The sequence below is a fragment of the Phoca vitulina genome, unplaced genomic scaffold (assembly GCF_004348235.1).
Source record: "Phoca vitulina isolate PV1807 unplaced genomic scaffold, GSC_HSeal_1.0 scaffold4, whole genome shotgun sequence".
NCBI lineage: Eukaryota > Metazoa > Chordata > Mammalia > Carnivora > Phocidae > Phoca > Phoca vitulina.
This window is the reverse complement of record NW_022589707.1, coordinates 71,627,310-71,651,752: the sequence shown is the minus strand read 5'-3', so window position 1 is coordinate 71,651,752 and position 24,443 is coordinate 71,627,310. Positions and strand designations below refer to the sequence as shown.

Here is a 24,443-nt window from a genome sequence, read left to right as displayed (position 1 = left end):
CTTTTTCCTAACACTTCTGTTACCCTTAATGAACCACAAAGAACAAGTTTCAGGATTGATGGAAATACCATGAGGAAGGCAGGGAAGCCTACGACTGTAGTGTTTGCGCAACTGCTTACGGTAGCTTGAACAGCACAGGGTGAGGGCCAACCCAGCATAGAGAGGGGATGGGTCCAAGGCAACAGACAGGAGGATGCTGGACAGCAGGGGCGAAAGATCTAGGGGAATGCGCCAGAGTCAATGAGCCTCAACGGTACCTGTTCAGGGCCGCTCACACTACACACTCCGTCAGCAGTGGTTCTGCCTCTTCTTTATTATTAGTGGTATTAAGGACTAAGAGGCCTAACAGCCATCTACCTAACCTCAAAGTTGCAGTGAGGTAGGAACGGAAAAGTTTCTGCTCGCGATTTTCACAGAGTGGTCCTAAGAGAAAAATAGCTTTTGGTTAAGCTAGGAAGGAGAGAGATTATTCAGGAAAGAAGTTAGAGACTGGAGCTGGGAGAGAATCTGAGGGAGATGTTTTTAATAATATCACAAAATTGGTATCAATAGACAAGTTTGCCGCAAAGCGTTTCAACCTGACCCATCCACGGAAGTTCTGTTCAAGAAAATAATCAGACGTTGCTGCCCTATCGAATTGACTGCTAACTTTCCTGTCATTATCTTCTTTCTCTCCAGTGGAATTATCCCTGGTAGCCATTCTGCCATCCTGACTCCGTCTCCTTGGTTTTCCTGATACTTTCTGGTGTGTTCTTCTCATACTCTGGACAATCACTCTGTCTCCTTGGTAGATTTTTCTTCCTCAGCTTTCCCATAAACAAGGATATTATTAAGGCCTTTCCCAGTGTACATATTGTTCTTTGGTGTTCCTACATTATATCTATGATTTCAGATGCATTTTAACAAATTTTAAGGAGTATTCATGTGTTTTTCTTTTTTAAGACTAAATACACCATTATGAGGGCAAACCATGTCTTGTCTTTGCAATTCCATTGCCTGAGACCTAGATGATAACTAGTAACTGAATTTTGGATGAGTAAATAACATACAATAAAAAAAAAATTCATACACCTTTCTTGGGGAAAATACTCTAAAATCTCATTTAAAAATTCCATAAAAGAGGAACCTCCTATTTGCCTAATCATGAGTTAACTATGAAACCACTTTGTTTTCTGTAATAACTAAAATACTGTTACCTAAGACTTCAGAAACTATAACACAGCTTGAGTAAAACTTAAATTTTTTATTTATACGTAGCCAAGTTTGCCTTATAGAACTTGCAAGGAGAGCTCTCCCTTCCCCTTAACGGAGAAGTCATGTCCATAGAGAAATTCACAAAATTCTGAACGCATCGGTATTCCGTGGATCTACCTGAAGTACACTACAGGGCAAGAGGTTCTCAAATTTTCCCCAGCAGAATAAAATAAAAGGGCCAAAACTATCTCTAGGAAACCTGGACTTCGTGTTCTGAAAGCAATTTCTTGGAGCTCTTGGAGTACTTAGTCAAAAGAAAAAGAAATTCCAAGTTGTTTCATGACGCACTGAGCTAGCACTTCCGGGAATGCTGAGAACACAATCTGTGCAGGAGCCGAGCCGCATTCCTGGAAGCAGGTGGTGTGTTTTAGCAATTCATTCCATCTCTGTACATAGACCAGAACTCTGGGTTCTTGGGCTAATAAAATATTGTTAACTTTTTTTTTTTAAAGCTTATCTTTGAACAAAGTTAAATATAATAGGGATATACTTTCTTTCTTCCTGGTCTTTTTAATCATCAGATTTAATATTCTCTGGTTTTTTTTTTTTTTTCTGCTTAGTTTTCTATATGCATATCACAAATCCCACACCCAGCCCTGTAGCAGTTGTCTAAATCCCTGCTCAGTACTTCCAGATGCATCCTACAGTCTGTCAGCATCACCACCCTAGAGAACGCTCTCAGAGCCTCTGCCCAGCAGCAGAGTGGACACTGTCGGTGCGCACGCTCAGTATAAGATGATCCATCACTCTTAGGGTGCCTGGGTGGCTCAGTCGGTTAAGCATCTGACTCTTGATTTCAGCTCAGGTCATGATCTCAGGATCGTGGGATCAAGCCCCGCTCCACGCTCAGCGGGGAGTCTGCCTGAGAGGGTCTCTCTCCCGCTCTCTCTCTCCTTCTTCCCTTCTTCCACACCTGTGTGCTCTCTCTCTAAAAATAAATAATTTTTTTTTTTATTAATGATCTATCACTCTTGTCCTAGGGATTCCTTTTACTCCTTCCTTACCTTAATCCCCTCTTCCTGGATCTAAGGTTTGCTCTCCTGTTTTGGTGGAACCATCCTCTGACCGTTTCCTAAGAAATGGTGCATCAAGGTTAACTGAGAACTTGCACATCTGAAATGTATTCACACAACCCTCTAGGTTAGTTGATACTTTGGCTAAATATAGAATCTTACATTGGAAATCATTTCTCTTTGAAATTAGAAGGCATTTTTCTGTTGCTATCTTGCTTTCAGGGCTGAATCTATGAGGAACAAAGCAATTCTAATCCCCAGAAACTGATTAACTTCATTTCCTCTAGAACCTTGTAGAGTCTGCTACTGGTCCCCATGTTCTAAAATGTTATGATCTGCTTTAGTATGAATTTGTTCTCATCCATTGCAATGGGCTCTCTCAATCTGGAAATAAATTTAAGTACTAAGAAATTTTCTTCAATGACTTTATTGATGACTTCTCTCACACATTTCCTATTTTCTCTTCATTCAATGCTTATTTTTTGAAATTCTGGGTTGGTCCCAAATTTTCTTATTTTCTCTCATTTTTTCCATCCTTTCTTGTCTTTTTCTCTCTACCTCTGGGATATTAGCTCAAATTTAATCTCTAAAACTTCTGTGATTTTTATTCCTCCTAAATTTACAGAGCTGTTTTATTTTCCACTTTTCTACAAAACAGCACCTGATCAAGGGTGCCTGGCTGGCTCAGTCAGTAGATCACATGATTCTTGATCACAGGGTTATGAGTTTGAGTCCCACCTTGGATACAGAGTTTACTTAAAAATACATATATTAAAAAGGGAGATGGGCACCTGGCTGGCTCAGTTGATAGAGTATGTGACTCTTGACCTTGGGGTCATGAGTTTAAGTCCCATGTTGGGTGTAGAGCTTATTTTAAAAAAACAAAAAAAGCACCTGATCTTGTTTCATAGATACAGTATCTTCTCTAATCTTTATGAAGATCTTTTTTTTTCCCCCTCCAACCACAGTTTCTGTTCTCTCCAAGTTCTTTCTTTTTTTTTTTTCCTTTAAGATTTTATTCATTTGACAGAGAGAGCACGAGCACCGGAAACCAGGAAGAAGCAAAAAAGAATTCTGTGGATCCTTCAGAGGCAGCGTGGCTCTGCAAACACCGTGATTTTGGACTTCTTGCCTCAAGAACTGTGAGAGAATAAATTTCTGTTGTTTAAAGCCACTTAGTTTGTGGTCCTTTGTTAAGGTAGCTCTCAAAAATTAATGCTCTACTTCCCCCAAGGTTTGGGCTTTACTCTTTCCTTGGAGCAGGGTGGGTAAAGAGGGACAAAGGAAGACCAGGCAGTCAGCACTAATATAACCCTTTGCTCATTAAGCCCTGGTCCTATGGGATATATGAGGTTTAGGTTCTTGCTTCTGCCTACATATGCCCAATTACCTCTGGTATCCAAGAAGCCATGTTTTAACTATATTATAGTGCAAGAGCCTCAGAAATATATGTCCAAATATATTTGCACTTAAACACTGAAAAGCTCCAAGTGGCAGAGATGTAATAGCAGCATTTGGGTTTAAATATTCCACCTCTGAAATTTAGAAAGTTCAATTTTAGTTGGTAGCAAAGACCAACGATTTCAATCATTTCCTGAACTAAGATAACATTTTCATTATAAATTTTTCTCAGAATCGGATATATTACAAATATTTACAAAGCCCTTTTAATCAGTTCCTTTTTTTTTTTTTAAACTTTTGGTCATTAGCGATGGGTGGGCAAACTATATCATTTGTGGCAATTATTATAAGAACATTTGCATAGTGATTACTTCTAGAAACTAATGTTTCTGCTAAAGAAATTAAGTAAATAAAGATGTGAGTGGTTAAAAATAGAATAAAAAAAAATGAAAGAAAGTTGGCATGGACAACTCATAACCCCTGCCTATGCATATTATGAAAATGGCTCTCTAATTTATATTTAATTACTGAACTTATATAATTATAAGGTTATAGTTTTTGTCATAATTTTTGCATAATGCCCTCTTTGATAAAAGTAATTGTCATCTAGGTTAGCATAATGAAGATTTGCAGGATAAAGTACAAACAGTCTTCATATATTATTAATTGTAAAAACTAATCTTTAACAAAGGACCTATTAAGCATTTTTAAGTAGGGGAACTCAAAAATTACACTACATCTTGAAGAAAGAATAAAAAGGTAAATATTAAAAATCACAATTACAACATCCAATATTGCCATTTCTTTCTTTTGAAGTTACAAGAGCAATACAGTATCATCAAGGACCGAACAGCAGCTTTGTTGGAACTGACGACATGATTTGTTTAAGACTAGCTGGAATGTACCACGGACTGCCATGAAAATGGCTGGAGTAATAAAGCACTGAATCAAAACTATAAGACACTATTATCAAGAGTGTGTAGTGTGGCATAAATAAAAAATATTGTTAAACTTCCTTCACAATCACTTCAACTTACTCTTAATATTTATATTAAACAATTATCCCTACAGGCAAAAAAAAAAAAAAAAAAGATTGAATGAGTAGACTCCAAGATCTCATTAAAGAAGCTACTCCTATTTAACCTTTACTCATTTTAACATTTTCACTTACTGACTCCATTTGCAAAGTATGAGCCATAAAATAAAATATCCATTTAATGTGGCTACTATATTCTCAAGTTCTAAAAACAAAACAAAGCAAAAAAAACATTTAGAACAAATACATTCTCAGAAGTAACACAAGAATAAAAGGATATAATAAAATTTAGATGAAATTGTAGTGATTTGTTAAGTCTTATTTTCAGAGAGTCTTTCAGATTTTTTTTAAGAGCCATACTATAAAGGGCTTAAATATGTGAAGAATATGCTCAAGTGGACAAGTAAACACTTTTTAGATAATGAGAGTGCTGTATCTTTAGAAAAGTCTTCCAGACAAGGTCTGAGATTAGAAGAGTATTCAAGTTGCCTATTCTACCCCCATTAAGGATTATCTTTCAGGTGGAGTATTTTAAATCACGCATATAGTGATCATTGGAATGTAACATAAGTGTTTTAAATAGTAACTAAAGAATTTTATGACTACCAGTGGAAGCACCTCTTCAAATAACTAGAAAACTGTATTCTCAATCAAAGAAGAGAAAGGCCATTTCTCTTCTTTCAGGGAGCAGTGTAACTTGGCACATTCTTTACGGATAGCACCGTGGCCTACAACTGTACTCCAGTAACTCCATCAATGTGCTTGCTTTTGTTTGCCCGTGATTTCACTTCCTTGCTAAGGGTGACTCATAAAGACATTAACCAAGGTATAGAACAGTTGATAGCTATCTTTGTATACTCTAGATCATTGGTGGAAAATTGAGCTACCTCTGTCAAAAGCTAGCAACATTTGTCTTATAAAAATTCTATCAGTAGTGGGTAAAGAGATTCAATTTCTCATGAAAAAACTAGACCTTGCCTTCAAAAAAATTCACCAACATTTTATAAATGCAGGCAATCTGCATACAAAGGGTTTTTAAATCCTGGAACAGCTGGGGTTAGGTAGGTGGCTGTTCCAGGTGATGAGAACATTAACTACTGACTCTAGCTGGGATTTAGTATTACCTGAAAAGGGGTTGGTAAAAGGCTGAGCAGTGTGATGGGAGAGCCCACCAACGTGTGGGGAATCCATGGAACAGAAACCTAGGCAGGGTTACTTCTGCAGAAATCAAGTATTCTCTCAGAGACGGACATTCAATTCTCATCATACCAAGCATGTTTTAAAAGGGATTCATGGGACTGACAGGTATGCGAACACATTTCTCAGAGTCAAAGGAATCTGAGCTTTAGCAATTAAAATCAGGGACTTGCCACTAGTTAGTGATCTCTCTCTCTTGCCTCCCTCCATGACTGATTATGTCTGATTACATTTTCCTCCCTCCCTCTGTAGTCAGAACCACTCAGTACGGTAGAAAACAGTTGCCAGCAGGCCCAGGGCTGCATTGTATCTGGACAGACCTCTTGCAACCCGGGGGAAACTACCCTTCTAGCACTATTTCAGAGAATTAAGGGTCATAACTCTGATGGTCCTGGGCTGCATCTCATGCCCAAACTCTGAATCTAATTTTGTGTTCAGGGATATAGAATAGTGTGATTGACCACTATGCCAAGAAGAGGTGAGTGACTTTTGAGATCTTGATTGTCAGCCTCTCTAAAGCTACATAGACTAAGGAGTAGCTCCCTAAAGAAATGGAGTTACTCTTGGCTGGAAAGGGAAATGGGACAACCACCACCACATGCCAGTACACTGACTACACAGAATAAACAGGATGAGCAAAGTGGAAAGATGGTCAATTTGAGATTATCTAGATACTCAAGGCTTTCTTTGGACTATGAGGAGCCAGCACTATGACAAAGGTGACTCTCACATTTGGTTGGTGATTTGAAGGTGCTATGATGAGCACTGCTCAAGTAAGGATTGGTTGGAAATTCTTAGAAATAGAAATGACCATGCTATCATAATGGAAGATATTAACAGTGTACAAAATATTTATGGTTCAAAATAAAAGTATGTATTTGTTTGTTGAAAGGCAATATGACAACAAACACTGAAAGTTTCTTTCTTTCTTTTTTTTTTTTTAACACTGAAAGTTTCTTTATGAACTTTTCTAGTTCCAGCCCTGATGCTTTTTATCTGTGTGCTCTTAGGCACATCATTTAACTTTTGAGGTTCCATTTCTCCTCTGTAACATCAGCAATCTGCTTCCTCTAACAGTATTTTGATGAGAAATCAAGTAATATGTTAAAAAACATTAAAACTGGAGAATACTAGTTTAAATACAATGCACTAATAATTCCATTAAAAAGGAGGATTATGGGTCACACAACGGTTGTGACAAAACTGAACCATCCATTTGCCTATGTGAACTAAAAAAAAAAAAGTGTCTAGAAGTTACCGGACATGGAGATAACATCTTAATGCACTGAGACTGTACTTACTGATGGTCAGACCTGCCTCCTTCTAAGCCTTCTGTGCCTTAGTTTCACTGCCTCAGTAATTCTGTTTATGTGGTATTAAATATGGAAATCATGCCATTTCTTTAGGTTGGCACATTTTTCTATTTCACTGACACAGTGCCCTCAACTATGTATTAATTGTTCCAATTCTTTCCTTAGTTTTTTTTTTTTTTTTAAAGTGGACCTAATGTGGGGCTTGAACTCATGACCCTGAGATCAAGACCTGAGATCAAGAATCAGATGCTTAACTGACTGAGCCACCAGGTGTCCCGATACTATACCTTTCAATCAGAACTGGTTAAGTAAATTATGGAAGGATCATAAAGTAGAACACTATATAGCCATTAAAAAGCAGGAATAAGTTTTATTTGTAGGGCATGGAATAATTTCCAAAATATTTATATTTTAAAATTAAGATTCTAGTAAGTATAGCATGAATCCAATGTGTTTGTGGCAATATATAAATTTTACATTATATATATTATCGTATCATATATATTGCATATATTATAAATTGGACTCGTGTGTGTATATATATTACACATATGTACAGACATACATATGTCTATACATACACATACTCATTTTTCCCTCTAACTACTATGGATTTTCTTAAAGAAAGGGAATTTGGCATTTGCAATTATATGAAAGTTTTATTTTAGCATACACAATCAATAAAATATAAGTTACAATCAGTTTGCCCTAATAGCTGCCTAATATTATAACTCTTCTTCTCAAGCACCTAAGGTTATCATTTTATTCCAATATAAATATTTATTTCTACTTTGTAAGAAAATCAAAAAAGTAACAACTTAGGGAAACTCCTAAATCTTAGTTTGTTTTAAACAGTAAGTATTCTGTGTGTATATGCTTGATTGGAATATTTCTACTGTAGATGTCTTCAAATACCTGTTTTTCTTTCATGTTTGTATGACATTTATTACTTATTTGTAATTTATTTTCTAATTTTGAATAGATACTAAGTATGAAAACGCATACTTTTAAGAAACCAAAATATTTTACTTAACATTTTATTCTTTTGTTGTAAAAATTATGGTGGAAAGATTTGTTTTTTCTTTGATTAATCTGAACCACCTTAAGACATAAGATTGACACCTATGAAAATAATTTCAACATGAATATCTGCAATCCACTGTTGCATATGGCCATGCTCAGGAGATGGGACATTTAGCTTTTGGCTTTCAAACCAACACATGATAAACGTGACTTTTTAAAAATTGGCATGTGTTCCTGTTATTTCTTCTGGGTAAAAGCATGTACAAATTAAGGAAACATGAAGGAGATGTTTCAATGCAAATTTTAAGACAACATTTAAAAAAAAATCTGGGATTTTTCTTAGCATTTGAGGTTTCTTTATTTCACCACATCTTTACTTTTCTTGTTATAGTCTTTGACTATTTTTTTTTTTTTAATTTAAAGACAGAAAATGGAGCTAGGAAGCTGTTCTCACATTCTAGGAAATAGGATTTAATGAACATTGACAGACATGAGAATTTAGGAAACCCATATTCAACTGCCTTTCCCCTCCAGAAGTGAGTATTTTCAAAGTACCTCTCTCATTTTCAATGTCTCTCTCTGACACATTCAATGTCTCAGTGTCTTCAGGCATGAGCTTCAAGAGGGCACACACCAAGTCTGCTCATTCTACTTTTAGAGAGAGGCACTTAGCAGAGTGATTGGCATATAAGAATACAGAGAAAGTCAATTATCATATGGTTTCACTTACTTGTGGAACATAAGGGATAGCATGGTGGATATTAGGAGAAGGAAGGGAAAAATGAAGGGGGGCGAATCGGAAGGAGAGATGAACCATGAGAGACTATGGACTCTGAGAAACAAACAGGGTTTTAGAGGGGAGGGGGGAGGGGGGAGGGGGGATGGGTTAGCCCGGTGATGGGTATTAAGGAGGGCACGTACTGCATGGAGCACTGGGTGTTATATGAAAACAATGGATCGTGGATCACTACATCAAAAACTAATGATGTATTGTATGGTGACTAAAATAACATTTAAAAAAAGCAACTGATTAAAAAAAAGAATTCAATAAGCAGTTTCTAAAAGTATGAATGAATAAATGTATGAATGGACTGCATAATAACATATAGCAAAATGTAACCTTTTCTTTATGAGGAGAAAGGAGTTTGCTATGCCGGAAACAATCTAACCAGGAATCTTGAAACATGGGATCTACTTTCTTCCCTGCACTTAATGTCTCTGACTTACTCTCAACACTTCAGTTTAATAAGAAAATAAAAAGGGGAGAGATGATTGTCTACGACTTTGAAGTCCTTTCTAGTTTTTAGGCATAATCTAGGTGAGATTCTTACCCATTTCAAAAAACAAAAATAAAATAAATATAAGGTACAGTCTTGCTTTGCTTGTGTGAATTTATTAGTAAATGTGATTTGTAAGGTAAGAAACTGTGATCTGTAAGGTAAGGAACTCTCACCAGCACATCTGTTCTGTATCTTTAATGCAGATGAATTAATTTTCACATGGTTTTCTCATTCACCCCCTACAAACCTCTAGGATTTCTTCCTCCCCCAAACAGGAATAACTATACCAAAAAGCCATTCGATAATAACTTCCTTCCATATCTTTCCCTCCTTTTCTTTCTCCCCCTCAACCTAACATTGCCTGAATTTCCTTAGGGCATCGTGGAGTCCCAGAATTTACAATCGAAAAGAAAACCTCCCCTTTCTCACCTCAATTCATGTTTGAGTCACATGTGGAAAGAAAACAAGCAAGGTCAGGACACAGGAGAAGAGAGGAAAACAAATGCCACAAAGATCCTTCGTCTGAGACAAGACAGGGTGAGGTGTTTCAAGTCCCTCTTTCACCTAAACCAGGATTATTTCACCCCAGGGGAAGTTAACCTTCATGTGAAACTTCCTTCTCTTTTCTTATTCTGCTTAACCGAGATATGAATAATTAAAAAGGCAGAAAAGGAAAAGTAGTGAGTTAGTGGTACTGTTGTCAGTCAGATGGCCTAGGCACTACAGAGGGGTAAGATCCTCGGCTGCCTGCCTTTCCAGCTGTGCTGTAGGTCATGGTCCTCAAGAGGAGCTCACTTTCCTTTGTAATATCCATGATGGCATTTCTGGAAGTCTTCTTGCCTCTGGAGTTCTCCTCTTTACCCCAAGTGCTATCAACGATTCAAATATTATTCTACGTAACAAATTCCAAAGGAAGTCAGTGTAGCTCCCCTTTTAAGTCAATGCAAATTTTAGGTAATTTAATGCAGCTTTCAAACTTCTTACACCATGCTCATGGGTAACAAATAGATTTCACTCCACAGCCAATACACACATAGACATAAAATATGTATCTGAAAACAAGGTTTCACAAAACAGTTCGTACCCTTACTACATGCAATACATACACGTTGATATTTCCTGATTTTTTTTTTTTTTTGGAATCCCAGATCTAAAAAATAAATGAAACACTTGGCAGGGCCAATTAAATCACAATCTCTTTGGAGTAAGGAGCAGGTATTAAGTTTTTTAGGACATTCCCCCAGGTGATTCCCATGCGTTAAGTAACTTTGGGACCCACCCTTCCAAAGGGTTTTCAGGTGAATCTCTTGGATTTTTGAGTAATATGATCTTATCATTTGTAAATAAGCTTACATCTTTCCATCTACAATCATACTTTTGTTTCTTGTTTTATTGTACTTCCCAGAACTTCTTTTTTTAAGATTATTTGAGAGAGAGAGCGCGCGCTCCCGCAAGCAGGCAGCAAGCATGGGGGGTAGGGGCTGAGGGAGAGAATCTTCCAGCAGGCTCCCCCAGAGCGAGAGCCCCACCTGAGGCCCCATCTCACAACCCTGAGATCGTGACCTGAGCCGAAAACAAGAGGCCAATGCTTAACCGACTGAGCCACCCAGGCGCCCCCCAGAATGTTTAAAAGAATATGAAAGAGTAATAGAAACAAGCATCTATTTAAAAATAAAACAAAAACTGGCCTTTTTCAGTTGCGGAGCTGCAAGGTGAGAAACTCTTGTCTATGCCTGCAGCCAGGCAGTCCAAGGGACGTCTGCAGTCTATGCATGTCTTCGGATACAAGAAAACCGCCACACCGTGGCACACTGCAAACGTGGGAAATGCCTCATCAAAAGGAGCGTGAGGCCCCTAATCCAGCCATACTTGCTTCAATAGAAGCTACTGGACCTGTTCTGCTTCTGCGCAATGAGCTCTTCGCAGGTGAGGACCTCCGAGTCTGCGTGAAGCAAGTGGTCACGTGGCCCAGATTTCTACACTCGCCACTTCATCTCATATTGGAGAGTAGCCCATTACCAGCGACACATGGGTGAGGCTTCCAGGAGATCTATCAAAGACATCCGCATCCAATATGACCAGATCCTGCTGGTAGCTGATCCCCGTTGCTGCTAATCCAGGAAAGTTTGGAGGCCTTGGTGCCCGTGCTTGCTACCAGATATCCTACAAATAAACCCTTCGTAATAAACAGTGGCTGGGGAATTTAAGCTTGCACAGATAAATAAAACTCTGATTGTGGTCTATAAATTGATTGCATATTCTATTAAACAGTCACAATTCACAGTTTGTAAATACACTGATCTAGAACTGGAGTCCGCGAACTACGGCCCAGGGGCCAAATGAAGTCTGCCACCTGTTTTGTAAATAAAGGTGTTCTGGCGCACAACCACACCACGTTTTAATGCATGATCTCTGGCTGCCTTCATGCCAACGGTGGCAGAATTGAGTAGTTGTGACAGAGATTATATGACCCACAAAGTCTAACCTATTTCTTACCTGACTTTACAGAAAGTTGCCCCCACCCCCCCTCCCGCGCGCCTGGTGAAAGTAAGTATTTTGCCTAAGGTCAGGAAGGGTGGAATTAGGTTAAAAAGCTAAGAGGTTAGAAAAGGAATCAGAATCCGAATTTTGAGTAGTCTTGGATTTCAAACTAGGGACTGGATTTTACTGCAGGAGCAGTAATAAACCATTCCCATGTAGGAGTAAGACTCTTTTCTGATTAACAGTCTCCAGCTGGGTTCTGAAACCCTGAAAATATAGCACATTAGGCAGGGATGGAATTATGTCTTGTTTCGACTGCATTTCTACTCTCTAACAGATCATATTCCCTGTGAATCCACTAACTATGAGCTATGTGCTTCACTCTGTCAAACTCTTGAATTTATAACCTTCCTATTTTTAGATAAAGATTCCTGCCTGAAGTCTCATAACTGAGTTTCATAACTCCAGACCGTATTCAGTGAGCATTAAAGGTAGAGTTCCCTTGTTCTCTAGGGAGCAGTGGTGTTGGGGGTCGACTATGTTTCCTGCCTAAAGCTGGTGTGGTGTTGACCGTACATAAAATAAGCAGCAAGCCCATTAAATTAAAGGTGGTCAAGAGACCAGTAAAAGAATGTTAATTAATTCATTAAGCTGACATGGTAAACATTTACACTATTCATCTATCTATTAAATATATTTGGCTTTCAGTTATCACAGTAGCCATAGAGTTCTTAAAAGCAACTTCGATTGTATTCACACTTGCTTCAAAGATAGCATTAAAGACCTGTCATTGACCTTGAGAATGACTAAGGCCACATTGTTCTGATGTTATAATCTAAAGCTGCACTTAACGTATCTTTTCATATTCTAAAAGGTATGGTAAGACATATATGCTTGAGGCAAAAGGTCTCAATTAATTATTTTAATGTTTCATTTTCTTTGCCAGGTGGGTTTTATTAACAGGGAGAGATTAGAAAAATAGATCTTCACAACATGCAGTAGATAAATATATTTAGCTTACAAATAAAGGTCCTATAAATGGTTTATGAAAAGATATCTAGGAGAAAAAAAATTCCAAACCTAAATTATAATTAAATTTGCATTATACATAAAGAAAATGAAGGTGGTTTCAAAGAGAGTGGTTATGTGTCAAAAGAGAGACGTGAAGAATGCAGAAAGATTAATAAAACCAAGCAGGATCTCATTAATCAAACATCTCCAAGTGGAACAAATGATTTGATTTGAATTTGCCTCTATATACACCAATGATGGAATCTGCTTTTTTTGTGAAGCAGCCAAAATGTCAGCTTGATAAATAGGGTGATTTTTTCAAAAGTACCTACGCTGTAGTTTTTTACTATGTTGATGAATGTAATAGTAAAACTAAGATTAATTATTTGTTTAAAAATCTAAATAAAGCTTTGATCACTTTGACTAAGAAGATTTGATTTTTTTAATGAATTGACCAAATAAAAACTTTAAACTGAATGTTTAAGGGATTGAGCATACAGGGAAATAACCACAGCATGAAACAATTTAATTTGGCCAGAAAAACATCTTAGACCAACTAAGACAAATATCTGTTACTAATACCATATTTAGGATTTTGAATAATTGATAACAATTTCTAAAAACAGAGTAACTGCCTATATATTTCCGGTGTGGTATAAACATGGTTGAGGAATGTTTGTTTCTTTTTACCTGAATCACATGAAAAATATGATAAAAATGAATGTCCAAGCCTACCTAAAACAAAAGAAGTAAGCAAATAATCAAAAAAACAAAAAACAAATAAAACCAAAACCAAAACCAAAACCAAAACCAAAAACCTGTCAGTTAACCATCTGACTTTGGCTTGGTCATGATCTCAGGGTTCTGGGATCAAGCCCCATGTCAGGCTCACCACTGAATCTGCTTGTCCCTCTCCCTCTGCTGCTATCCCCACTCGTGCTCTATCTCTCTCTCAAATAAATAAATAAAATCTTAAAAAATTGTTTAAAAAACCTTGCTCACTATAAAACAGCTCACTTTTTAAATAACCAGATACACTGAGATAGTTTTGAAAACCCTTGCAAACTTTACAATAACAATTTGAGATTATTGCCAAATGAATATAACTACCTAAAACAAAACAACAGAAACAAACAACAACAAAACAGTATTCCTGGTACTGTTAATAACATCCCCAGTAGGGTGCCTGGGTGGCTCAGTTGGTTAAGGGGCTGCCTTCTGCTTAGGTCATGATCCCAGGACCCTGGGATGGAGCCCTGCATGGAGTCCTCCATGGAGCTCCACACTGGGCTCCCTGCTCCCTCTCCCTCTGCCCCTCATGTGAGCACTCTCTCTCTCTCTCTCTCAAATAAATAAATAAAATCTTTAAAAAAGCAAAACAAAACAAAAAACAACAAAAAACATCCTCAGTGACACTGATCTCACTGGCAACCTAGTAAAGGAATAACTTTTGTTGCTAATTTTATTATAGGTTTTCTGTGAAAATATCCAGTATTTAGTTTCTATTTTATTCAAACTTATACATTGTTACGGACTAAATTTTGTCCCCCCAAAATTCATACATGGAAACCCTAACCCCCCAATGTGTATTTGGAGATAGGGCTTTTGGGAGGTAATTAAGGTTAAATGAGCTCGTTAAGGGTGGGCCCTAATCCAATAGGACTGGTGGGCTTATAAGAGAGCAAGATCTCCCTCCCCACCTCCTCACCAGGTGAGGACAGAGCAAGAAGGCAGCCAACTAAAAGCAAGGAAAAGAATGCTCACCAGAAACTAAATTTTGATCTTGGACTCCCCAGCCTCCAGAACTGTGAGAAATAAATACATTTCTGTTGCTTAATCTATCCTGCCTATGGTATTTTGTTATAGCAGTCCAAGCTAAAACATCCATGTTCACACTTTTTTTTTTTTTTTTTAAAGATTTTATTTGACAGAGAGAGAGAAAGAGACAGCGAGAGAGGGAACACAAGCAGGGGGAGTGGGAGAGGGAGAAGCAAGCTTCCCTGAGAGCAGGGAGCCCGATGGAGGGCTCCATCCCAGGACCCCGGGATCATGACCTGAGCTGAAGGCAGACGCCCAAGAACTGAGCCACCCAGGCGCCCCACATGTTCACACTTTAAATAGTCAAGTAATTCTGCAATATTTGTTATGAAAAATAGCCATGCCTCCACATTGCACCTCTCCCTACACTCCAATTCCCAATCATTAGAGCAGTGATTTTTAACTAGGGAAAACCAACCCTCCCTCCACCCCCTGATCCTTGGGGGCCATTTGGCAATGTCCTGAGACATTTTGGTTACCGCCAATGGAGGAAAGGAGAGAGGGTTGCTATTGACATCTAGTGGGTAGAGGCCATAATGCTTTCAAACCTTTTGCAATGTTCAGGATACTCTGCACAACCAAGAACCATCTGGCCCAAAATGTCAATAATGCCCAGGTTGAGGGACACTGATTTATAGGGAGTTGCTTTTAAGCTATAACTTTTTAATGTTTATCTTCAAATCTCTAAATAAGATGGCTGTTTTGCCTTTTCTTAATTTTTCTTTTTTAAAATAGTTTTATTAAGGTACAATGCACATACCATACAACTGTATATGTATATACATACGTATGGTAAGTGTATGATTAAATGGTTTTTTAGTATATTCACAGATAAGTATAATTATAACCACAGTCAATTTTAGAACACTTTCATCACCTCGGAAAGAAATCCCATGCCCCATACTCTCTACCACTGCCCCAGCCCTACAACCACTAATCTATTTTCTATCAATTTCCCTATTCGTATGAATGGAATCATACAATATGCAGACTTTTTGTGACTGGCTTTTTTCACTTAGCATGTTTGCAAGGTTTATCTAAGTAGCAGCATGTGTCACTACTTCCTCCTATTGTGTAAATATGCCACATTCTGTTTATCCAGTTCTTCCATTGATGGACATCTGGGATGTTTCCACTTTTTGGCTATTATGGATAATGCTACTATAAACATGTATGTACAAGTTTCTGTGTGGACATATGCTTTCATTTCTCTTGGGTATATACCCAGAATTGCTGGGTCATATGGTAACTCTATGCTTAGTCATTTGAGGAGCTGTTAGCTGTTTTCCAAAGAAGCTGGAATGTACATTTTACATTTCACATTTACATTTTACAACGTAAAATGGTGTGGGTGAGAGATCTGATTCCTGCACATCCTGACCAGCGTTTATCTTTTTGATTCTGGCCATCCTAGCGAGAGTAAAGTATTATCATATCGAAGTTTTAATTTGCATTTCCCTGATGACGAATGATGTTGAGCATCTTTTCATGTGCTTACTGGCCATTTGTATATCTTCCTCGGAGAAATGTCTATTAAGATTTCTATCTGCCTCTCCTATCGCAGCAACCCCCATCATGAACATGCACACATATTGGAAGAGAATACAAACTGTGCTCTTGTTAAATCAATGTTTGTTACCACATTCTTAGATTCTTATAACTATATAAACATTTTCAACAGCTGAATCATTTAGTTTAGTATAATGTCATAACTTCCCCCCACAGAATCATTATCTTATTATTTCCTTCTATGTAACTTCTCATTGCCATATCTCAGAAATCTTTCTCAGTTGTTATCAATCTCCTGTCAATACATTAAAATCAGTTTTCTCTTCTTGAATAAATATCTTCTGGAGCCATCTGACCTCCTCTAGGTCAGCTACACGAATATTATCTGGGGATCTCTGTTCACAATCACCTGGGAATTCCCTTCCCTCTCTTAAGTTAAAGACTGGTTTCCTGGATCGCCTGACTCTCACTTTCTTGGCATTCTCTCTTGCCCTAGAAGGCATCCTCAATAGCTTCCTGGGCAAGTGTACATGGGAAGCAAAATTAGTGAGAGTTTACTTCATTCTATTCTTCCATTTCACTGATAATTTGGTCAGGAGTAGAATTCAGGGTTGGAAATGATTTTACCTCAGAGCTTGGAAGAAAGCAGTTTACTGTCTTCTAGCTTTGTACTGCGATTGGAAAGTCCCACACCATTCTAGGGCACTTGTCCTTTGTATGAAACTGTTCTTGTCTTCTGGAAGTGTTTGGGATCTTCTCTTGATCCCAGTACTTTAAAATTTAATAATTCAATTTGGATATTTTCATCCTTTACACTAGCCTTTCAATTCTAGGAAATATTCTTTAATTATTTTATTATTTCCTTTTCTTTGTCTCCATCTGCTTGTCTTTCTGCTCTTTTATTGGGATTTCTCTAATCCTATGTCCAACTCACCTACTGATTTTTTTTTTCAATATCAAATATTTAATGTAAAGAACTCTCTTTTGCTCTGATTTTTTATTTTTATTTTTTTATTTTTTTTAAACACTTTTTTTTTTAAAGATTTTTATTTATTTATTTAACAGAGATAGAGAGAGAGCACAAGTAGGCAGAGTGGCAGACAGAGGGAGAGGGAGAAGCAGGCTCTCCGCTGAGCAGGGAGCCCGATGCAGGGCTCGATCCCAGGACCCTGGGATCATGACCTGAGCTGAAGGCAGCCGCTTAACCAACTGAGCCACTCAGGCGCCCCTGCTCTGATTTTTTTAAAAAAAATTTTAAAGATTTATTTATTTGAAGGAGAGAGCATGCGCAGAAGCGCTCAGGCAAGTTGGGGGAGGGCCAGAGGGAGAGGAATAGAGAGAGCCTCAAACCAATTCCCAGCTGAACACAGAGCCCCCTCCTTGGGGCTCAGCCTCATGACACTGAGATCATGACCTGAGCCGAAATCAAGAGCCCAATGCTTAAATGACCGAGCCACCCAGGCGCCCCCATCTCTGATTTTTTTTTTAAGTTGTTTTGTGACTGCCATGAGTCCTCTTATCTCTGAGGATATCAATGAGTTTATTTATTTATTTATTTATTTATTTTTATTTATCCATCCATCCATTAATTGGTTCAGTATCATTGCTTCCACATAACCTCTTTTTTTGCTAACTTTTTTTAATATAACAATCTAGATTCTTTAATTCGAATTCTTATTAAGGCCTTTCCTCAAATACTTGGTGAGTCCCATGACTATCTGCTCATATATGAGACTGGGACACAAAAAAGTTGATTAGAAATGCCAATTGGGTAGGTGGGGCTCTTCAACCATAGGCTTACAGGGTGGTTTTGTTTGGCAACTTTCTAAGAAAGTATAGAATCTTACCTTTGGACTGGTTTCATTCATCACAAGACTTCTAATATTTTTGTTAGGTAGAGCCTACTGTCAGCCTCTGAGAGCCCAGAGGAAAAGTGAGATGGAATTTCAACATACTAGCAAAATTTCTCTTCATCACCAGATTTTTAGAAGTTACCCTTTCTCTCAACTGTGCCTGGTATCCCCCAGCCAGAAAGTCTCTGCTTAGAAGGGAAGGGGAGTCTAATGTTCTAACTGAATTTTTTTTTCTAAAGATTTTATTTATTTGGGAGAGAGAGAGCACAAGCCAAGCCGGGAGAGGGGCAGAGGGAGAGGGAGGAGTAGATTCTCTGCTGAGCAGGGAGCCCGATGTGGGACTCATCCCAGGACCCTGGAATCATGAGCTGAGCTGAAAGCAGATGCTTAACAGACCGAGCCACCCAGGCGCCCGTGTTCTAATTACTTCTTAAACAGACTTTCAACAGATCCTCCTATGTTAGCCCCACCTTATCCCAATTTCAGATAAACTGGTATTGCTAATTCCTTAACTTTTGGGGTATTCCCTGGTAAATTGCATTTACTCTTTCTTCTTCATTCCAGTTTAGGACTCAGCTTTCTTGATTTGCTCAATCAGTTGCCACTTAACTCTTAGGTTTTCAGCCTTCCAAACATTAACACTGCTAATTCCTCTCTCATTCTCTTTTCATTATTACTGCCATGTTCCCCACCCTTTTCTCTTTTCCTAATGCCATTCTGACCAAATTTTCCATTGGCATTAACAACATCTGAAGTCTGGTTCAATCAATCACATTTAACAAAAAAGCCTTGTTTCTATTTTTTAAGTTAATTTTAATCTCAAAGATGTTGGAGAACAAATTCAATTAGTTATTCTATGAATTTTTTTTGCATAAAAGGATATGAATATCATTTTAGATATAAAATTGTCCATTAGGCTAATTTTTATCTAAATGTTAATCTAGTAAGCCATATGTGAAACAGTCCTGCTGGTCTTTGAATTGTGAATAATCCAATATATTTTATAAAGATATTTTTCTAAGAACATATATGGTCAAAATATATTTAATAATACTTTTTCCTTAGACGGTGTCTTACTCTATGTCTCTAGGATTCATATATGCATTTTAAATATATCATTCTAAAAACATACTACTTTAATAAATAATGTAAATATTAATGTCCTATCAGAAAGCATAACTTGAAATAGCATGTAATAATTCAACCCAAAAAGCAGAAAGAAGATACAAGATTTTTGTTCCTGTGAGATTATATCCATAACTTTTCATCTTATATTTGATCTTATAATCAACTTAAATTCTTGTCTCTCTCACTAGAGACTTGTTTTATAGTCTTGTCTCTTACACTAGACTGTAAATTCCCAATGAGCAAGGTTTAGGTGGTAATTGGTCTGTTTTCATATGTATTTCTGCCTCTAAGCCACTATAACTCGTATACAGTAGATACTCAAAAAGTTTTTATGAAGTTACCAAATTATAAATTCTGTTATAACCAAATACATAATACATGGATGGATTGACTTTGGGTTTGCGGAAACTGAGACAAATAGATGTAAAGCAGTTTGGACAAGTCAACCACAAAGAAAAAAACAAATCTGTCTTAGATATGGTAGTGAATTTTCATGGATCCTCTGAAATACTGAACTTGTTATTCCAAAAGCAATGATAAGATAAAACTAAATAGATTTCTCTTTGTTTCTTAGACAGGATAAAAAGCCAAATCCATTAGGGGTTACAAGTATTAAAATACTTTGTGATTCCAAGGAGGCTGCGAATATGTCTGGACTAATGCAAACTCAAGTTTGTATTTTTGATTACTCAATATGGTAAAGTTCCAACTCCTATCATTCTCTTAACAAGCTCCTTTGTAATGGGATGTTTGTGATTTAATGGCTCTAGAAAAATAAGGTGATATATATGTAAAAGTGCTTGTGGGGAATCAACAAGCTAAGACAGTTCTATTGCAACTTAACAGTAAATTGATTCCTCCTGGCAGAAGATGACATAAATGGAAAGAAGTGGGGGAAATTGGTTAAATAAGGCTCTTTTCCAAAGCACATGAATTACTTATTTCCCTGGACTTGTCCTGCATGCCTATAAAATGATGCACTAAACAATGTTGACTTAACAGTTGCGAATAATAGGGGTGCCTAGGTGGCTCACTCATTAAGCGTCTGCCTTCGGCTCAGGTCATGGTCCCAGGGTCCTGGGATCCAGCCCCGCATCTCAGGCTCCCTGCTCGGAGGGAACCCTTCTTCTCCCTCTCCCACGCCCCCTGCTTGTGTTCCTGCTCTTGCTATCTCTCTGTCAAATAAATAAATAAAATCTTTAAAAAAAAGGAGTTGTTAATAATACTCCCATTTTTTCTGGGCTATAGTGGAAAAAAAAAACACACAAGCTAAAACCTCTATATCAGGATGATGTTTATACCACTCTAGTTTCAAACTATTTGTTCAAATTAAAGTTTAAACTTTAATTAGGCCAATAATTCTTTAGTCATTATATTTTCCATTTAACCTTCCTTCTTAAAAATCTTTAAACTGTTGCTTTCTCTTTCCTCTTTCATTGAGTACGATCCTTTTATTTATTTATTTATTTATTTTAGATTTTATTTATTTGACAGAGAGAGACACAGCGAGAGAGGGAACACAAGCAGGTGGAGTGGGAGAGGGAGAAGCAGGCTTCCTGCTGAGCAAGGAGCCTGATGCTGAGCAGGGAGACTGATGCGGGGCTCGATCCCACGACCCTGGGATCATGACCTGAGCCGAAGGCAGACGCTTAACGACTGAGCCACCCAGGCATCCCATGTACGATCCTTTTAGAATAAAGATGTTAACCAAAAAAATCCTATAAAGTACCAATTAAATTATTTCCTAAGACTTCATAAGACATTTTGGAAATAGGCACCTGCATAATTGGCTCATAGAAGATACTAACATTTTAAGGGCCTTTAATGGCAGCTGGTTAAAGTATGTTTAAGTGGACTCTACAAAATTCTTTATATTGTTTCCTTCCTTACCTCACCATTTATTAAAAACCCAATTACAGATAATTGAGAACTATAGTGTTTGAACAAATCCAGTGTATGTCCTGTCAAATAATATTCTTTAGAAATGGTGTTACTTCTTCATTCGAGCAGTTACATATATAAATAATAATCAGTTCTAAACCCCAAGGCGATGACTATTTACTGGTATGATTTCTAGGCGACTACAGAGCTGCATTCGGGGAGGCATGAAAGATTCATTGGTGAGAGAAAGCTTTCTGCTAAGCTGGGTTCAGAATTCACTTAGTAATTGCTAGATACTAAGTTCCCACCTGGGTACTCTGTCCTAAGTACTTTACATGCATTATCTTATATACTCATCACAACAACTCAATATGGTATATACTAATTTTTTTTTCATGTTATTCATGGGAAAATGGAGACTTAGAGTTTACTGCTTATACATAGGTAGAGCTGATATTCTAAGACAAGTACCTCTGAATCTGAGCCTTGAAGGTGACTTTCTGAAACTAAGGCAGTAGGGTCTCCTGCTGTGGTTTCATATATTTATATCCCATCTATGTGAGACTCTTCATCTCACTCCTTTTTAAGATTTTATTTATTTATTTATTTATTTATTTATTTATTTATTTATTTATGTGGGAAAAAGAGAGAGAGAGAGAAAAGAGAGAGCACAAGCAGAAAAAGAGGCAAAGGGAAAGGGAGATAGAGAGAGAATCCTAAGCAGACCCTCCCATTGAGTGAGGAGCCTGATGCAGGGCTCGATCTCACAACGCATGAGATCATGACCTGAGCCAAAATCAAGAGTGGGAGGTTTAACCAATTGAGCCACCCAGGCACCCCCATCTCACTCCTTTATAGCTACTTGGAGTAGTTATGTTTTTAAAGCCATGATTCAATAATTTCTTTGACTCGGACAAAAGATGTTAATTGATCCAATTAAAAGTTTTACTTTTTTTCCTAATTCACAGGAAAAATTAGGCTACTAGATAAAATCATCTTCAAACTTAAATTGGTGCTAGCTAATAATCCTACCAGTTGAAAAAATTAATGAGCAAGTATCAAAAATACACTAATAGGAAACTCAGGATCCACTGACCTTTCTAAATCCAACAATTTAATTATGACTTGCTGTTCCCGAAATGAATATTTGAAGATGTGCTTTTATTGTACATCATCTACCCCATTTAGTGTTACACATGTTTGGCAATGGGAGCCATAACTGAGGAAACTCTGCAGGGGGCATTGTCCATTTAGAACTATGTTAATTTGCTAAAATGGCAAATGTTCTTTTTTTTTTTAAACCTTTGATGTCAAGATAAACCTCTGGGGCATGGCTTCACCCAGTTTCTAGTCTTATCCATTTTGAGTCCGTCCTTCCATGCTGCAAAGATGTTTATGAGGCCCTCCATAATGACAGTAGTCTCCTTCCAATCTCCAAATATGCTATTGATTTTTCTTGAAAGCTTTCTAAGCCTCCATTAAACCTGTAGTTTTATAACCAATATGATACTCTTCTTAGGCAAAAATTTTTGTTCAACCCTCCTGGATCAAAACAGTTCAAGAAAAATGGAAACAAAAAATGGTAGAAAGACAGACCATAGTGAAGATAATAAACACATGGGCCAGCAAGAGTCAAACTAGGAAAGTACAGTGCAGGGCCAACTTCTAACAGTTAAGGACCCATGACCCGGCTCCCTTCCCTTTAGTGCAGATAGGCTAGGAGAAAACTGTATGTTAAAACCATTTTCTAGTAATGTAACAGATATATACATAGAAACATTTCTAAGATGACCATTGTTATAACGTATCAACTTTGGATATTGGTTGCTTATATTTTATTTTTTCATTTTAGAAAAAATTCCACATTCAGCCAATGGAATTAACTGCATTAGTATTTTATAAGATGGTTCCACGAAAGGACCAATATTTATAGGGATCTGTAACCTAAACAATTATAGGTTTACTGGATGATTTGATAACTTATGTAGTTGAATACTGGGTATTTGATGGACTATGTTAAAGATGCACTGCTGTATGTGTGTGTTGGGAGGGCAGAAGGAAGGAGAACATAGTGAGTGCAGGACGAGTGTAGGGTTAGTGGTAGGGTTGGGGTGGGAAAGAGGCCGGGAGTGTATCTTCAAAGGGACAGGTGGAGAGGAGTAAGAACTGGCAAGGACAGAGACCAAGACAAAAAAGACCAACATTTCCTGTTACAGTTTTACTCACAACAAGTCTTACATGCATTTCTGTTTTCTCCAGTAGCTCCTTTAGATTTTACTTTTGCCTCCAGATTAGATTTTTATCAGGGCACCTGGGTGGCTCAGTCAGTTAAGCATCTGCCTTCGGCTCAGGTCACGATCCCAGGGTCCTGGGATCGAGCCCCGAGCCTGTGTTGGGCTCCCTATTTGGCAGGGTGCCTGCTTCTGCCCCTCTCATGCTCTCTAAGAAATACATAGAATCTTAAAAAAAATTAGATTTGTATCAATATCCAATGATGCTCTTTGAAATCACTCTTTATCAGTGTCTCTCAAACTTTTCAGTGCTGTTCTCTGAAACCAGGAAAAGATCTCATTGTCCTACCAAGGCTCACAGTCCAATGAAGAATAAACCAGTGATAAATTCATACAGTGCACATTCAGTTATATGTGTACATATCTCCTTAGCAATAAAGATATGGCAAGTATGTGTTCAAAACACCAAACACATTAGTTAAATTGTTACTAAATCCTAGGTCAAAATTCTATTGATAGCTATTTATCTTACTCAAAGTTATTTAACAAAAAGTGCATGACAAAATAAATTGAAAATGAAATTAAGCAAGCATAATGTCTGATTATGAAACAAGAATGGCAGAAATTGAAAACTATAAGCAACCCAAATGAGGCTGTGAGTTGTCCTACCTAAAATTCCCACCACCTGCCCATATGAGTACACCTTGAGTTTGTAAAGAACTAACAGATGTTAACTGGAGCCAAATTTTTTTCCTAGAATACTGAATTAGAGTCCTAATTATATTCCAATTGATATTATAATTCCATTTATGAGTAAATAATATATAATAATATAGTTTTATTAAGGATAGGTTCATAATATTTATGAGTTTTACTATTTTATGTATGAATAATTTATAGTTTCATTTTTCGCAAACTTTAACAAGTCATACTTTAGGTTATTTGCAATTAACATTTAAGCAGAGTCAGAAATCACAGTATATGGAACTGTACTTTATTTACCCATAGGTATCA

At 37.4% G+C, this 24,443-nt stretch overlaps 1 protein-coding gene and 1 pseudogene across 1 annotated transcript in view; one reads left to right on the top strand and one right to left on the bottom strand.

Annotated features, from left to right (window-relative positions):
- The window catches only part of SEMA3E (semaphorin 3E), a 247,167-nt gene that overhangs the window by 140,430 nt on the left and 82,294 nt on the right, over window positions 1-24,443 (bottom strand). The gene's annotated exons all lie outside the window — the stretch shown is intronic.
- On the top strand, window positions 11,211-11,806 carry LOC116631092 (annotated as a pseudogene).